The following is a 14,210-nucleotide window of genomic DNA, read 5'->3' on the forward strand; positions in this document are numbered from 1 at the left end:
GGATCTCATATATCTTCCTTCGATTTCTCCAAGACCCCAGAGAACTACATTTATAACTCTGTGGTGAAGGTTATCATTTCCTGCAGATCACCATCTCATCACTGTTAGAGATGGCGAGAGACTGATATGGGCTCCAGTTTTTGCTCAGGACTTAACAGTTTGTCCTTGCTATCTCCCACCTCTTCCTATCCAGCTTTACTTCCAATTACTGACCTAGAGTATAGTGACTTTAGGCTCTTACCAGACTCAGAAGTAAAACCTTCTATAGAATTCCACCGCAGATCCAACAATTGCATAAAGGTATAATCACTGTATTAAGTCCTTTAGTGTATATTACTCATTGTGGCTCTGATTCTTGAATCAAATTCTGTGTAGTTGGTATGCTTTGGTATTTCAGGAGTCTCTTTAACTCTCAGCAATAAGTGAGAGAAAGCCAATTCAAAGTAGTTTAAAGAAGAAAAAAGATATGCATGGCTAACTTAACTGGGAATTACAAAGTTGATATGGCTTTAATCACATCTGGCTCAATAGGTTCAAAAGATGTTAGTAGAGCTCTTTCTCCACTTGTTTCAACTTCCTCTTTGTATTGGCCACATTTTCAAGCTGATTTTCTGTGTGAATGACACTTGAGTCTCTAAGTTTATATTGCATCAGACTAACAACTATAACAGAAAGCAGAGATACATCTTTTCAGTAGTTTTAGCAAAATTGTTAGGGTTGACTTCTCATTGGGACAGCTTGGGTTATGGCTTCTTCCCAAAATCAGTCATTGACAATGCTATGGAATGTATTGATTGGCCAACCCTGGATCATGTGCCCATCTATGAAACTCAAGTGGCTCAGAGCAAAACCAATGGTATTGTCTGAATGTGGAAGGAAAGTAGTTATCTAAATGAAAATCAATGTAATGTTCTCAGAAAATGGAGGAATAGATGCTAGGCAGACAAAATCAAGAGTATCTATTATAAGAAAACTGACAAAATTTGACATACCAGTATGGAGAATGGGAGATAAAACTTAGAAAAACTTGGAAATGACTTATAGCAACATTAAGGACCCAGCCACAACTGGAATCTTTAATGTATAGTGTTTTTGATTTTCAGGACCTTGGTCAGAAGCCAAGAGTTGAGGTATAAGGATTGAGAATGAAGATGTATTCTAGAGGATAATCTCTTTCCTTGTCTTTGTCAGCTTCTAGTCCATTAATATTCCTTGTCTTATAACTCTCATCCCCCATATTCAAAACCAGCAATGTGTCATCTCTTTGACCCTTCTTCCACAATCACATCTCCCTTTCTCTGTTTATAGCCCTGAAAGATTCCATACTTTCAAGGATTTATATGATTCAATTGGTCCCACCAGGATAATCCAGGATATTCTACCCATCTCAAGGTCCTTACCCTTAACCACATCTGAAAAGCCCCCTTTGCCATGTGAAGTAATATTCTTACACTTTCTGGGGATTAGAGTGTGGGCATCTTTGAAGGAATGGGAGACATTACCCAGCCTACCGTACACATCATCTCCCAGTCACTTTTTTATGTGAATCTCTGAAAAAATGATGTATATTATGGAGATTCTTTTTTTTAATTGAGATAAAATTGGCATATCACCTTATATAAGTTTCAAGTATACAACATTATAATCATCTGTATCCATTACAAAGTGATCACAACAAAAAGTCAAGTTACCATTCCTTTCCATACATTTGACCCTCTTTACCCATTTCCCCCACCTCAACCCTCATTTCCCTTCTGGTAACTACCAATCTGCTCTTTGTGTCTATGAGTTTGGTTTTGTTTGTTCATTTTTCTTGTTTTTGTTTATGTTTCTTTTAGATTCCACATATGGATGAAATACTGTTTTTGTCTTTCTCCTCTGACTTATTTCACTTAACACAGTACTCTCAAGGTCTCTCATAGTGTTGCAAATGGCAAGATTTCATTCTTTTTATAGCCGAGTAGTATTCGTGTGGGGGGGCGGGTAATGTGTGTGTGTGTGGGTGTGTGTATACCACATCTTCTTTATCCATTTATCCAGTGATGGACACTTGGATTGTTTACATATCTTGACTATTATAAATAATGCTGTTATGAACATTGAGATGCATATATATTTTCAAATTAATGTTTCATATTATTTGGATAAATATCCAGAAGTGGAATAGCTAGATTGTGGTAGGTTTTTCTTAACTTTTTGAGGCATCTCCATACTTTTTTCCGTAGTGGCTACAACCACTTTACATTCCCCACCAATAATGTATGAAGGTTCCCTTTTTTCCACATCCTTTCCAACTCTTATTATTTCTTGTCTTTTTTTCGATGATAGATAATCAAACTGGTGTTAAGGTGATATCTCAAAAATTTGCAGTCCCCTAATAATTTGTGTTATTGAGCATCTTTTCATGTGTCTGTTTGATTGCCATATGTCTTTTTTGGAAAGATGTCTATTCACTTCCTCTGCTCATTTTTTAATCAGGTTGTTTGTTTTTTGTTGTTAAGTTATATGAGTTCTTTATATATTTTGGATATTAACCCCTTGTCAGATACGTGATTTTCAAATATCTCCTCCCATTCAGTTGGTTCCCTTTTTGTCTTGATAATGGTTTCCTTCACTGTGCAGAAACTTTTTAGATTGATGTAGTCCCATTTATTTATTTTGCTTTTGTTTCTCTTGCCTTTGGAGTTAGATTCACAAAAACATTGCTAAGATCAATGTCAAGAAATTTACTACCTCTGTTTTCTTCAGGAATTTCATGGTTTCTGGTCTTACATTCATGTCTTTTATCATTTTGAGTTAATTTTTGTGTATGGTATCTAGTTTTATTCTTTTGCATGTGACTTTCCAGTTTTCTCAACACCATTTTTTGAAAAGACTGTCCTTTTTCTGTATGTTCTTGGCTCCTTCATCAAAAATTAATTGTCCATGTATGTGTGGATTTATTTCTGGGCTCTCAATTCTGTTCACTTATCTGTGTGTCTGTTATTATGCCAATACTATACTGTTTTGATTGCTATAGCTTTGCAAAGTTTGAAGTCAGGGAATGTGATACCTCCAACTTTGTTCTTCTTTTTCAAGATTGCTTTGTCTGTTGGGGGTCTTTTGTGGTTCTATACAAGTTTTTTAATTATTTGTTCTATTTCTCTGAAAAATACCATTGGAATTTTGATAGAGATTGCATCAAATCTATAGATTGCTTTGGGTAGTATGAACATTTTAACGATATTGAGTCTTCCAGCCCATGTGCATAGAATATCTTTCCATTTATTTGTGTCTTCTTCAATTTCCTTCATCCATATTTTATAGTCTTCAATGTGGAGGTCTTTCACCTCCTTGGTTAAATTTATTCCTAGGTATTTAATTATTTTTGATTCAATCATAAATGGGATGGATGGTTTTCTTAATTTATCTTTCTGATAGTTCATTTTTTAGTGTATAGAAATGCCAGTGGTTTCTGTAGATTGATTTTTTGTATCCTGCACCTTTACTGAATTAATTTATTTTAGTAGCTTTTTGGTGGCTCTTTAGGGTTTTCTATATAAAGTATCATGTCACTGGCAAATAGTGACAGTTTACTTCTTTCTTTCCCATTTGAATGTCTTTTATTTCATTTTATTGTTTAATTCCTGTAGTTAGGAATTCCAATGTTATGTTGAATAAATGTGGCAACAGTGGGTATCCTTGTGTTGTTCCTGGTTTTAGAGGAAAAAGTCACCATTGAGTATGACGTTAGCTGTGGACTTGTTATATAGGCTATTATTATGTTCTGATATGTTCCCTCTATACCTACTTTGTTAAGAGTTTTTATAATAGATGGATGTTGAATTTTGTCAAGTACTTTTTCTGCATCTATTGAGATGATCCTGTGACTTTTATCCTTCATTTTGTTAATGTGGTATATCATGTTGATTGATCTGTGGATGTTAAACTCTCCTTACATTCCTGAAATAAATCTCACTTGATCATGGTGAACGATCTTTTTAATGTATTGTTGAATTTGGTTTGCTAATATTTTGTTGGGTAATTTTGCATCTATGCTTATTATTGGCCTGTAATTTCTTTATGTGTATGTGGTGTTCTTGTCTGATTTTGGTATCAGGGTAATGCTGACTTCATAAAATGAGTTTGGAAGAGGATATTTCAGGTGCTGGGTGTTTCAGTCGGTTAAACATCTGCCTTTGGCTCAGGTCATGATCCCAGGGTCCTGGGATCGAGCCCTGCATTGGGCTACCTGCTAAGTGGGGAGCCTGCTTCTCCCTCTCCCTCTTGTCTGCCACTCCCCTTGCTTGTGCTCTCTCTCTCTCTCTTTCTCTCTGTCAAATAAATAAAATCTTTATTTTAAAAAAAGGAAGAGGATACTTCAATTTTTGGGAAGAGTGAGAAAGATAGGTATTCAATGTTCTTTGAATGTTTGGTAGAATACACCAGTGCAGCTCTCTGGCCCTAGACTTTTGCTCCTTGGGAGATTTTTGATTACTCTTTCAATCTCCTTACCAGTAATCAGTCTATTCAGATTTTCTTCATAATTAGTCTTGGAAGATTGTATGTTTCTAGGCATTTGTCCATTTCTTCTAGGTTGTCCAATTTGTTGGCACATAATTGTTTGCAGTATCTCTTATAATCCTTTGTATTTTTGTAGTATCAATTGTAATGTCTTTCATTTCTGATTTTGTTTATTTGAGCCCTCTTTTTCTTTGTTAGTCTAGCTAAACATTTGTCAAATTTATCTTTTCTAAGAACCCAACTCTTAGTTTCACTGATCTTTTCTGTTGTTTAAGTCTCTGTTTCATTTATTTCTGCTCTGATCTTTATTATATCCTTTCTTCTGTTACTCTGGGCTTCATTTGTTCTTTTTGTAGTTTCTTTAGGTATGAATTTAGATAGTTTGAGATTATTCTTGTTTCTTGTCCTAAGTCTGTAGTGCTATGAACTTCCCTCTCAGAACTGCTTTTGCTACATCCCATAAATTTTGCTATGTCATATTTCTGTTTTCATTTGTCTCTAGGTATTTTTTTTATTTCTTCTTTGATATCTCCAATGACCCATTGGTTGTTTAGTATCATGTTGTTTAGTCTCCACATTTTTTTTTCCAGTTTTCTTTTTGTAATTGATTTCTAGTTTCATAACATTGTGGTCAGAGAAGATGCTTGATATGATTTCAGCCTTCTTGAGTTTATTGAGACTTATTTTATGGCCTACCATGTAATCAGTCCTAGAGAATGTTTTCTGTGCACTTGAGAAGAATGTATATTCTGTTGCTTTTGGTTGGGATGTTCTGTATATATCTATTTAATACATTTGGTCTAATATGCTTTTTAAGGTTAATGTTATAGAGATTATCTGCTACCCCAAATCAGAGAATCTTTTGTTTTAATAGTTTTTATCATTTCTTTTATGTTTATGAAATATTGGGTCTCATATAATTTTAGGTTTTCTTCTTCTTCCGATAAGTTTATAAACAAAATGATATCTAATAAACTAAAATGTATCTTCAAATGTTTTGTGATTTTCAATACTGTGATTGTTGTGTACAAGTTTCTCTCTCTTGTTTTAAATTTAAGTAAGATAATTGGAGGACATGCCAACATATTTTGCCATAGCATATTGGAGAATATATTTCTGTTACCTTCACATGTGTGTCTATGTGACTAGTTGAGAATTCTTAAATCACAGTTTTTCTCCTCAAAACTTAGTACAAATTATTACATTGTATTTTGATTCCTCGTATTGAAGAGAATACATCTAAAACTTATCTGAATTTTATTTGACATGTTTGTTTACTCTAATGTTTGTATGATTCTCTGTCTTTAAAGTTCAATAATTTTTTCCAAAATAAATATCCACTTGATTGCTTTTCGTTATGTGTATCTGTCACAAATAATTTTATGTGTAAAAATTAGTCTTCCTTTAGGAATTGTTTTCCTCCAATTTCTAATTATTTTTTAGATATATTTTTGTTCTCCTTAATTATGCTATTTATTAATATGAGTTATATATAAATTATATTTTTTCTGATCACTTTCATCTCTGTTCCTTTTCTCTATATTCTGGAAAATTTTCTTTTATCTATGCTCCATATCAATTTATTATGTTTCCAACAGTTTCAATTTTATACTGCTTCTAATTTAGTTTTAGGTTTTATATTGATAGTCTCTTTTCTCTTAAATTTATTCCTTAGACATGCCAGAAACTTTTTCTTCTGAATCTATTTTATTATCAGCATATCTCTTATTTTACAGAACTTATGCTTTAATTTCCTGAAGAATACAAATTTATGTTGCCTCAAATGTTCTGGTGATAATCTATTTCCTGAAGTAAATTATCCAACAATCTTTTTTAAAAAAAGATTTATTTATTTGCGAGAGAGAGAGCACAAGTACAAGCAGAGGAGGGGCAGAGGGAAAGGAAGAGGGAGAGAATCTCAAGCAGATTCACTGCTGAGTGCAGACTGTGATGCAGGGCTCAATCTCAAGACCCTGAGGTCATGACCTGAGCCAAAATCAAGAGTTGGACACTCAACCGACTAAGCCACTCAGGTGCCCCGCCAACAGATCCTTTTTAAGCCACCTTTTGCATGTTTATCAAGATAATATGTGGATTATTAATTTGTGGCGGATCACATAAACTGAGTCAATAAGTGAGATGTTTTATATTCTTTCACCAACTATTACCTAACATATTAATGATAAAGAAGACTTCAGATTCCAATCACTAGGTTTGAAGACCTACTAGGGGGAAGCCAAAAACAAAAAAAAGGAAGACATAAAATATCTTAAAAACTGATTTTTCTCTCCTGCTTAAAATAAGAGAAAGCGGTCTGTAAACAGGAAAGGAAAATAAGAGTAGGATAAGAAAAAGAAGTGAGAGTTAATAGTGACTGTGAAATTTTCTGTGGTGAGGAAGTAGATTGTTGGGGCTAGGAGGAGTGGCCCTAGCTCTCTTCTTAAATTTCTTGCTGCCAGTGACAGAGGAGGGGTGATGAGAAAGTAGAGTGAACTTAAATGGAACTAGAGTGGGGGTTCAGATTCAAATATAGTCCATTCCAGATAATATTTTTGCACTTCAACTCTAGGACTGTAAAATGTTATACAAGCTAGATTTATTTCATTTATTTTGATTCAGGCATTTTGTATAACTTTGTGTTTGTTTTAATGGATATTCATGTTTAAGCCAGAACACACCTAAGCAATCTTAGTGTCTCCCTATTTCCCCCTAAATAATGTAGGTGAATCTTGTAGCCCCTCCCTGTGATTTATGTCCGAGAGTTTATTGAAGACATGAGTTTTAAATTCTATGTTCAGTCATACAGCAATCTGAGGAAAGTTGGGTAGTTTCAACTAAAAAAGGTTTTTTGTTTAGTTCTATATTTGGTTTGTTTTGTGCTTATTTTGACTCTTTTGATTTTTGAGGGGTTGGGAGGATTGCTAAACTTCCCCTGGTGGATGAGGGTTCTACTGTTTCTGGATTGCTCATTTGCATTAAAACGAAGTCACAACATTGCTAAGGAATTAGGTTAAAAAAAATAACTGAATTTAATGAGTCTGCGTATTGTCACCTTTCCCACTTTAGCTGTCTTTACTGCTGCTGGGCTTTACATAAATGGCTCCTTATAGGCTGTTTCCCACCTTTTTCATGGTCCAACTTTATCTCCCTTTTCTCTCAATTATATTAGAATAATCTCACATCATAATTAAGAATCTGGGTCAAAGAAAGGAATAACCACACGTTTTGTCACATAGCCCTGTCACTAGGGCCTTCATTCCTCCAAATTAGTGTATATTTTATGGGTTTTCTGAAAGGTCTTCCTGTAATTTCCTGCAGTACTGCACTACTCTCTAGAAAGGGGAATTTTGCATTTTCTCCTGGTGACTTCCTTTGATTTGAATTATCTGGAGTATGTGGTTGGCACCATTCCATAATTTCAGCCTTGGTGAAGGGTTTTGCTTTGTTTTCTTTCACATTTCTTTTTAGTTGTTTAGATCAGTTTCTTCTCTGTCATCTATTATACCATAATCTCTCTCAGAATTCCCTCCTGCATGCTTTTTCATTGTTAAAATATTTATATAGCCTGCCAAGACAACTCTGGGAAAACAAGCAGGTCTAGAGGAAAGAGATTGGCAAGCTGCCTTAGCAACAGCATCTTGCAGTAACAAGCAGCTGGGGCTTACAATGCTCTCTCTGGTAGAGAACACATCAATGCAAACTTCACAAAGCTGAGAGCACAGTGGTTCCCTCAACCTGGGCGGATGGCAGTTTGTCTGAATTTCCATGTTCCTTTAGTGTCCTGATGACTATAAGCCAGAATGAGCTGTTTGACCTGAAACAGTTGTACTTATTACATCACCAAGTAGAAAAACTACAGGGGCAAGATACATACCTCTGCTGAGACAAAAATAGCTTGGGGAAGTGCAATCAACCTTGGGTGAAGTAATTGCAAAGCTTCAGGGGTAACCCAGAGCAATAAACTGAGTTCCTAGTCATTTACCATCCTGCTATAATCACCTTTGCAGTGATCTATGATAAGGAATCAGCAGATCTGGCTAAGGCAGCCACTCCTGGGGTAAGACAAGATTAATATCAGAGTTTTTTTTTTTTTTAAGATTTTATTTATTTATTTGAGAGAGAGAGAGAGAAAACAGAGGGAGAGGGAGAAGCAGAATCCCTGCTGAGCAGAGAGCCCAACAGGGCCCGATCCCAGGACCCTGAGATCATGACCTGAACCCAAGGCAGCCGCTTAACCACCTGAGCCACCCAGGTGCCCCAATATCAGAGTTTTGCAAAGAAGTGTACTCATTCACAGGATGGAGACAACTCTCTTTCCACACTTGATAATAATGGGCATGTAAGAAGAGAGCTATACAAGTCTTGGATTATAGCAAGTAACTGACATTACTAAAAATAATACTTTTTTTGAAGAGAGAAAAACATATTCATATTCTTTCTAGTCACCTTTTCTGAGGGAATATGATATCGTTTAGTCCTGGGTAGAGTGACAAAAAGCTCCAAAGTGAAAGTTTTAAACTAAAGCTTAAACAATTTATACTTTGAATCTGAAAAAAAAATCAGATTTTTGCTAAAAAAAAGATTTTATGTGGCTCTATATAAAATCCCTGTGTATATATGCAGGCTATTGAATGCTTTTTACCTGCATTAGCTACTGACTTTACCATATAGGGAGCTAGGGTACAAAATAATCTTGGATTTCCTAAGTAAACTGTAACATTAAATTATGATTATTGAACCACTTTAGTATATTCTGTTAAATCTAGGGATTAATTTTTTTTAATTTATTCATTAAAACTGAAAAAATGTCTATTGAGTATCTACACTAGGAACTCTCTGAGGAGTTTGAGTTAGAGAGTTGAATAAGTTGTCACAGTAGATGGAGGTAACTGCCATAAGTGAATAATTATAAGAGAATGGAGTGACTAGCCACCCAGGCTTTTAAGAGAGGTCTTGCAGAGATGACATATGGGTTGGGTATAGAAGGATAATTTGTAGTTCATGGGCAGAAGGTCATTTCAGGACTTCAGCCAGAAAGAATAAAATGAGCAAATGAATAGATATATAAAAGGCTATGATGAGTCAGGGAACAGCAAATTCTTCAATGATACTGAAGGGTAGAGTACATGAGAAGTGCCATGAAGTTAAAAATGAGAAGGGGTCTCATGCCTAATAAAGAAGGACTCTGTGCATTAAAGTAAGAAATGTTAATTTTATCTAGCAGGCAAATGGCAGAATTTGAGTATTTTTAAGCTAGAGGCTGGCATGAGCAGAAGTGCCTTTTTTTATTTTTTAAGATTTTATTTATTTATTTGACAGAGAGAGACACAGCAAGAGAGGGAACACAGCAGGGGGAGTGGGAGAGGAAGAAGCGGGCTTCCCGCGGCACAGGGAGCCTGATGCAGGGCTCAATCCCAGGACCCTGGGACCATGACCTGAGCCGAAGGCAGACGCCCAACAACTGAGCCACCCAGGCGCCCCCAGAAGTGCCTTTTATAGCAATATGAACAATGGAAGAGGGTGAGATTATATTTAAGGAGAAAAATTATTCTACTCTCTAATCTCTAAATACTTGAAATATTAAAACATTTTTTATTAGTAAAGTCATACTTATTTAAATGTTTTTGTTTAGTTTACCAAAATCAAAAAGTAATACCTTATCTTTCTATTCAGTTAAATAATTTTCAAAATGAGTTAATCTTCTGAAACATACATGTCAAGAGTGAATATTTCAGAATGTTTCACTGTTTTAACTCGATATTCCTGATAATCGTTCCTTTTTATAGTAGAATATTTTCTAATCTCCTTTCATGATTAAGTGTTTTGTTAAATGTCTGGGAGAGGACTCATTTGTCTTGTGGAATCAAAATACAAAGAATTTCCTGCTTTTGAAGTGATTGGGTGAAACTTGAAAGCCTACCAAGGGTTCCGAAGACAAAGATAATCATCTCATCAGATGGACTCCCTGAAGACAACCCCTTAGAAATAGATCATTTGCAGGTTTGCTACCCAATCTGTTAATAATTTTCTGCTAAGTCTTGATTTTCATGTTTTCCCAAAATAATTTTTTTAAACTGCAAGAAGTAACACGATAATTATAACAAAGCAAGCAACACAAAGCAAAAAATAAGTCTTGTCGTACACACCTTGAACTCCACCCCACCATGATAAACAGTGTCAACAGTTGATATCTAGCCAGTGTTGATATATTTTCCAACATTCTTAGGAATATTAGTTAAGGGCACCTGGGTGGCTCAGCCAGTTAAGCTCGGGTCATGATCCCGGGGTCCCGGGATTGAGTTTCGCATCGGGCTCTCTGCTGAGTGGGGAGTCTGTTTCTCCCTCTGCCCTTCACCCGATTTGTGCACTCTCTCTCTCTCTCTCTCTGTCTCTCAAATAAATAAATAAAATCTTAAAAAAAAAAAAGAAATATTAGGTAAGGTGTCAAAGTTGAAAACAATAGATGGAAACCTTTGAAAGGAATGAAGGAAGGAAAGAGGGAAAAGAGAGAGAAAGAAAAGCTGCAAAGCAAATCTCAGCTTATTCTTTAATATCATATAAATAGACAGCAAGGGTTTAAAGGAAAGCATTCTTTTGAGCAGTGAGTTGCCTTTAGGGGGAGCTCTGTAGCCTTTCCCCTCACTTCCTAGAAGACAGAGAGCTGCTTTCCTACTCTTCAAGTGAAATGGGAAAGGCTCTTGGAGAGACTGGAGTGCCTGCAAGAAGGGGAGCTGATCTGAATCCCCACTGGCTGCCTGATAAACTGCAGAAACATTTGAGTACTCACTACTATAGCAGAAAGGGTTCAGTGAAGGCCCTTGGGTGAGTAAGGAATTTGGAAGTATCCAGTCCCTGAACATCAAGAAGTTGCTTCTGTCCCTCCTGGGAATTCTTCAGGCAAGACCTGGCTGGAGCAGTTACATAAATGGCTTAGGGCAAGCAGCTGGGAACTAACTCCCAACATTTAGAAGTTTACATGGGCCAGGTGGCCCCTGAGGAGAAAGTACCTTGGCTTGAGCTATCTTTATAGTGTTAAAGTAAAGTTAAATGGACACCAGGCCTGAAAATTTCCCAAGCAGAAAAAAACCATTTAAACCAGGTAAGCAAAATAAAATCTAGCAAAACCTAGATTATTTCTTGTAAATGCCTCTGATAATGATAAAAGAAACTTAAGTCATCTTCCTGAAATGGTGTAGGATAATCACTTTTAACTAATTCCCTGCTCTCTGGAAAACCCTCATCATAATAACCAGTCATTATAAAGGTTAAACAACTTCTTTTTCACTTTATAAGCCATCCTGTAATGTCATGCCTCTGAGATTTATATTGGTTTTGGATTTGAAGACTCAGTTTGCAAACTCTTCTCTTGTGCACAATAAACTCTTACTATTTTACTGATTTGGTTTTAATTTTTACCATTTTAATTTTTACCATGTCATTTTTTTGACAAAAGCAGTCACCTAGAAGGGAGTCTGCCGATATGGGAACACCTAGAAATACGAAGCCATGAATAGTACTGTACCATCAAGAGCAGAAGCTGGTGCAGAGGTTGTAGGGAGGCCACAAAAGTCAGCCAGAGATTGCTTCACCTGGATCAGAGAACTGAGCTGTGCTAAGGCAGCTGCAGATCCTCCAAAGAAACTATGGTCAAGTCTTCATAATTCAATAAGTGAAAAAAGCAAGATCCAGAAGACTGTATTACCTCATTCCCTGTTATGAAATTAAAAATCAAGCAAAACTAAATATATTGATTATATGTATACATGTGATAACTCTTTTTAAAAAAAAACAAAAGGCAAGCATAAAATTTAATATAGTTATCCACTCTAGAGAGAAGCAAGGAGACAAACTAGAGGAGGACGACTTAGACAGAATTAAGTTAATATTATTGTTCAAGTTTTTGGCTTCAGTGGTGATTTTAAGGGTACTTTTTATATTACTAAAAATAAATACATGATCAAGTAAATAAAAAGGCCTTTGCACAGGCCAATGATGTCAGTATATAACAAACCAAGGATTATGATGAATCTATCTCTGTTCACCAGAGATCCATATTTAGAAGAAGGGGAAAGAGTCTCACTGTAGTATGCATGTTCTCTATTGAAGTATTTTGTTGTTGTTATTTCAATACTTTTTATTTTTTTTATTATTTTTTAAAGATTTTTTAAATTTATTTTGACAGAGACATAGAGAGAGAGGGAACACAAGCAGGGGGAGTGGGAGAGGGAGAATCAGGCTTCCCGCTGAGCAGGGAGCCCGATGTGGGGCTCGATCCCAGAACCCTGGGACCATGACCTGAGCCGAAGGCAGATGCTTAACGACTGAGCCACCCAGGCGCCCCTCACTATTTTTTAAATTGGCAACAGTTGCCAATATCTTTCCGATGTATTCTAGCAGATAGTGTTAACAAACTTCTTTGTGTCTACACCAGATAAATTGAGATATACATGGAAACAGGTTATGTGCTCTCCACCAGCTGCCCCTCAATCAGCCTTGATCCTCAGCTTTTCCTTCTCCAGACCTCATATTAATTTTCCATCTTGGTGAATCATATAGGTTGAATGACTCTTTCTTTAAACCATTCTTTTTTTTTCCAGGTTTATATATATATATATTTTATTATGTTATGTTAATCACCATATATTACATCATTAGTTTTTGATGTAGTGTTCCATGATTCATTGTTTGCATATAACACCCAGTGCTCCATTCAGTACGTGCCCTCTTTAATACCCATCACCAGGCTAACCCATCTCCCCACCCCCCTCCCCTCTAGAACCCTCAGTTTGTTTCTCAGAGTCCATAGTCTCTCATGGTTCATCTCCCCCTCCAATTTCCCCCCCTTCATTTTTCCCTTCCTACTATCTTCTTTTTTTTTTTAACATATAATGTATTATTTGTTTCAGAGGTACAGGTCTGTGATTCAACAGTCTTGCACAATTCACGGCACTCACCATAGCATATACCCTCCCCAATGCCTGTCACCCAGCCACCCCATCCCTTCCACCCCCCACCATTCCAGCAACACTCAGTTTGTTTCCTGAGATTAAAAATTCCTCATATCAGTGATATCATATGATACATATCTTTCTCTGATTGACTTATTTCGCTTAGCATAATACCCTCCAGTTCCATCCACGTTGTTGCAAATGGCAAGATTTCATTCCTTTTGATGGCTGCATAATATTCCATTGTATGTATATATACCACATCTTCTTTATCCATTCATCTGTCGATGGACATTTTGACTTTCCATAGTTTGACTATTGTGGACATTGCTGCTATAAACATCGGGGTGCATGTACCCCTTTGGATCACTACATTTGTATCTTTGGGGTAAATATCCAGTAGTGCAACTGCTGGGTCATATGGTAGCTCTATTTTCAACTTTTTGAGGGACCTCCATACTGTTTTCCAGAGTGGCTGCACCAGCTTGCATTCCCATCAACAGTGAAGGAGGGTTCCCCTTTCTCCGCATCCTCGCCAACATCTGTCGTTTCCTGATTTGTTAATTTTAGCCATTCTGACTGGTGTGAGGTGGTATCTCATTGAGGTTTTGATTTGGATTTCCCTGATGCTGAGTGATGTTGAGCACTTTTTCATGTGTCTGTTGGTCATTTGGATGTATTCTTTGGAAAAATGTCTGTTCATGTCTTCTGCCCATTTCTTGATTGGATCATTTGTTCTTTGGGTGTTGAGTTTGATAA

At 36.2% G+C, this 14,210-nt stretch overlaps 1 pseudogene; it reads right to left on the reverse strand.

The window, feature by feature from the left end:
• Window positions 1-543: 543 nt before the first annotated feature.
• Window positions 544-14,210, reverse strand: part of LOC102738030 (small ribosomal subunit protein uS5-like) — a 33,428-nt pseudogene continuing 19,761 nt past the window's right edge.

This window comes from Leptonychotes weddellii, chromosome 14 (genome assembly GCF_054177405.1).
Source record: "Leptonychotes weddellii isolate Sample4059 chromosome 14, ASM5417740v2, whole genome shotgun sequence".
Classification (NCBI taxonomy): domain Eukaryota; kingdom Metazoa; phylum Chordata; class Mammalia; order Carnivora; family Phocidae; genus Leptonychotes; species Leptonychotes weddellii.